This window comes from Lipotes vexillifer, unplaced genomic scaffold (assembly GCF_000442215.2).
Source record: "Lipotes vexillifer unplaced genomic scaffold, Lipotes_vexillifer_v1.1 scaffold1492, whole genome shotgun sequence".
Classification (NCBI taxonomy): Eukaryota; Metazoa; Chordata; class Mammalia; order Artiodactyla; family Lipotidae; genus Lipotes; species Lipotes vexillifer.
This window is the reverse complement of record NW_006769666.1, coordinates 335,464-340,083: the sequence shown is the minus strand read 5'-3', so window position 1 is coordinate 340,083 and position 4,620 is coordinate 335,464.

Sequence of the window (4,620 nt, the reverse complement as noted above, 5' to 3'; positions counted from 1 at the left end):
CCGAAAAAAAAAAAAAAAAAAAAAGCATGAACAAATGCAAGGTCTATGATATCTACCCATGCAGGCTACGGTATTTCATTATGGCAGCCCAAGCTGAGCAGGACGAGGGCCCGTGCTTTTCTACAGACAGATCAACTGCTATCGATCCAAAGTTTGGAAAAAAAATGGACACTAATCCAGTTTAAGAAATACCCTTTTTTGTTGGAACTAGGTAGAGGTGGGGCTCGTACAACACTGTGAATGTGCTAAATGCCATTGTTCAGTTTAAAATGACTAATTTTATGTTATCTGAATTTCAACTCAGTACATTTAAAAATAGTAGAAAAAGAAATACATTTTTTACATCACGACCCAGTACATACACACATATATACACAACACTCCTATGAAACAATATTTACCCTTGCTAAGTGGTTTATTCTTATTTTTTTAAACTACTGTCTCTTACTCTTCCTTTTAGCTGGTTACGATTCACTTTGTTTTTGCTGACTCAATTCTACTAAATAAAGACTTTGTGCCAAGTACTACGTGAGTGTCAAGGTGTCAAGGATATGATTGACCTTGAGACCTCTGGCTTACGGCCTCTTAGAAGCACCTGGGCACGTACTCCAGGGAGCAATGGAATGTATGGCTTTCTATCTAGAAGCTAGACCGCGTACAGCCTGTCTTCCTATGGGCCTGGCTCACAAGCATACCTTTCCATTGTCTCTGAAGTCCATTTCTCTGGAAAAATGAAGCCCAAAGCCTGAATTCCCCTGCTCTCTTCTCCAGGTCCTAGGGTTGGACCAAATCCCCAGAGCCTGGCACATAGCCATCTCCAGGGCTACATTCCCACGTGGGACACAGAGCTTACATGAGGAAAGTCAACCAAATCCAGCGTGGCACATCAGTTGCCAGAACCGCCAAGGCGAGTCCCTTCCCTGTCCCCACTCTGCTCCGTAGCCCCACTCAGAGGCAGGGCTGCGCGTGCCACCTGCTCTAGCCAGTGGGGTGTAACAGAGGTGACCAGGCAGAGCGACAAGCGGTCCCACAGATGATTTCTTGCCGCATCATCCTTGTTCCCCTTGCTGATGGCACATTAACAGTCAGATACGAGTGAGGCCACCCTCTACCAGTTGCCCCCAATCCAGCCGGCTATACCCGCTCACAGAATCAGGAGAAATAGTACTTGTTTTAAACCATTCCATGTCATGGCAGTTTGTTATGCAGCAAAAAGCTCACTGGATCCTGATTCACTTGGTTTTTTTGCTGATTCAGTTCTACTAAATACTTTACTGAGTGCCCACTGTGTGCCAAGCACAACGTGAAGGTCAAGGTGTCAAGGATATGGCTGATCCCGAGACTTCTGCTGGCTTACGACTTTTTAGAACCACGTGGTTCTAAGAGGTTGTGATCATAAACAAGCCAATCATAAAAAACACTGGAACAGTCAGGAAAATTTGAATATAGACTGGATAGTGGATGACAGAGCCACTGTTAATTCTGTGAGGTGTAATTACGGCATGGTGTCCTTATTAGGTTGGGATGCACGCTGATTCATGGGAAAAAAGACATGCTTGAACCTTGCTGTAAAGTACTCTGGCAATAGTACAGAGTGGCAGGTACACTGGTGTTTCCTTCGCCTCCTTGCTACACTGGTGTTTCCTTCACCTCCTCGGGTCCTGGGCCCCCAGAGACGTGGATGTTCCCATCATGCCTGCCACTCAGGGTTAGAAGAGGGCAGCTCGGCCCCCAGCAAGGTAAGAGCAGGGAGCGTCTGAAGAGCCCACCATGGCCGGAGCACAGACAGGATGCGAGAAGCGTCTGGAGTGAACACGGGAGAGTTCAGCAGCATAGGTGGAAACCAGAGCTCCCTGAGGTGAGAGAATCCAATTCTGCTGAGGTGAGGGAGGCAAGAATCATTTTCTGGATCAGAGTCCAATCTTTTACTGGCACGTACCACACATCCTACGTGTTTCTACACAATCTATGCAAATACAGATATATTTCACTTTATTCAAGATTCCCAAAGTTTATTGACTTGAAAATTTGGGATTTCTAGTGAGAATGAGCCTTACAGTAAGACACAAGAGAAAAGACGCAGTGGAATAAAGACAAACACAGGCAGCTCATCCTCGCCCCCGAAAAGGCACTTCTCGCTGGCTCACGTGGAGGGCTGGATGGGGCACCAATGCCCACCTGGGGGCCAGGACTCCGGAACAGCCTCTTGCTTCGCTGGGAAACTTCCCCCCATTTGTGAAATGGGATACACTTCAGATCTGACAGAATTTGAGTGCCATAGCTTCCTTATTACTATCCAAGACATCTCATAAAAACAAACATTTGTGGCTTCTGCAGCCTGGCAAGCAGTCTTGCACGAGGTTTCATCACTGCCACCCTTCTCTCCCGGTGCTGCACCCAGGCAGCGAGCTGCAGGTCTACATTTCAAATTGTCCGACTCCCCAAGACCACGAATGATCATGGTTGTGCTATAGATGTGAAGACACACAGTAGCTCTGCACACCTTGGTACACTCCAAACCCTGGAATTTCCCAACAAACATGCCCCTGGGGCCTGGGCTGGCCCCTCCCAGCTGAGAGCAGCTTCATCCACTTGCCCCAGTGTCCCCACAAAATATCCCGTGTGCTGTGATATGAAAGATGCATTGGGGCTTCACAAGATAAAGGTAAAAGTGAATGTGTGCACAGTATGTGCTATAAGAATAAGGCACAGAACTTGATATATCACACTATCTTGGGAAACAACCTAGGGAATATAAATTTTAAAAGTCTTTAATTCTCAGCCCGAGATATTCTAACGTCTGGATCAAAGCGCACAACACTTGCAGGGGAGCACACTAGCTCTAACCAGTCGGGATTCATCTGGGAAATTAAAAACCCCCATGCCCACCTCCCACCCTGACCAATGAAACCAGCAGCACTGGAGGAGGGTCCCAGATGATCTGAGAAAAAGAATGAAGACCATGAGCTGGCTGGAAACATGTTTCACCCAATGGAAGCCATACCTGTAACCCAGGCTTGGCAGTCAGGTGACCTGAAGAGAGCTTTACAGTATGGATGGATCTCAAACTGAAACATCTTTGTTAAGAGCAGAGAGCAGGCGTGCTTCCCTCCAAGGTCAAAAAAAAAAAAAAAACAAAAAACCCCGGGATAATCAGAGGCTATGACAATGTTTACTTTCAGCCTTTTTGAAGAATGAGACTTACCTCCTTGAAGGTGACTGCAACAGGATCCCCACCTTCCGCTTTTTGGAGATTGCTGGCTGCCTCTGAGACTCCAGATCATGATGGAATCCTGACTCAAGTTGCTGGGCTACCGTCTGGTAATGGGCTGGACAGGGGTCCTTGGGGGTGGGGGTGGGATATATCAGGGAGACCCTAATTTGTTATGGCACACGGCCGCTTGCTAGATATCTGAGCTGCTACGAATATATCACTCTTCAATGAGGAAATTCATGCCCCTTCAGCAAAGAAGAGGCCCGGCAGCTGGGAGACACATACAGTTCACTATCAATCCTGTGAACAAAGTCTGCAGCACAGGGACAGGAAGCTCGTACTGCTGCAGCGTGGAGCAAACCGCACAGCTGCCGAAATTCCGAAGACACCCTTTTCTGGTTTCAGTTAAGATTTGCAAATGACGTGAAACTGGAACGCTGATGTTTACAGAGAGTAATACCCTGGGCTTAAATGAACAATAAGGAAAGGCACGGGGACAGTATTAACCATCATTTACAAATGAATGAATACCGGGAAAACAAATGAAAAAACCCCAGCTTTTTGCCCTTAAGGATAAAGAATAATAAAATAACTACCAAGAGGCATGGAGTGTGAAAAGTACATAACAGATTTTTTTTATTTACAATCAAGTTCTGTTGGGCAACATAATTAAATAAATAAAAGACATGCCCTGGCCTGTGAATTTCAACTCCCCTCAGCACGAGTTCTCTGAACAGCAAACTGAAAAGGGGAGGCGAAGGCAGGGGAAAGGGGAGAACGGAGCCGCCAACACCATCAGAAGGAGCGCGCAGCCCCGCAGCCCGTCCTCGCCCTGCTCTAGCCCTCGCTCCCACAGATGTCCAGAGAACAAGTCTGGAAGGAAGAAAATTAAAGTGCGAATGAGTAAGTGATAAAAATATTGGTGTTTCAGTCACTCAAGGAACTAGAATTTTATAAACGAGTAAGATAGTAAAGATAAACGTTTAAAAAAAAATGCATAGGCCAGTTTCTTCCCGGCCTTACTCGCAAGTCCCGAAATCGAAAGATGGCATTCCCATGCTTCCTGGAATGGGCTTCCTGCACTAAAGCACCGAGGGGGTATTGCACATAGGCTTGGCAAAGGGGCAGCGACCCGGAACTACTGGCTCCAGGGTAATACACTGGAGGCCTCCAATCCCACACCACCAGCAACTGTAACCCCAGCACAGCCGGGAAGAAGGGGGTGGCCCACCTTCTGAGAAGCTACAGATGATCCGGGAATATAGTCTTTATTCCTGCAGCTCACCTGCTTCTCTGGAAAAAGGGTTGTGCACACTTCTCCTACCCACCGCCAATTTTTTTTTTTTTAAACCGAATTGAGATTTATTTCTTGACCAAGAGATAGATATGTAGAACTGGGGGGGGGG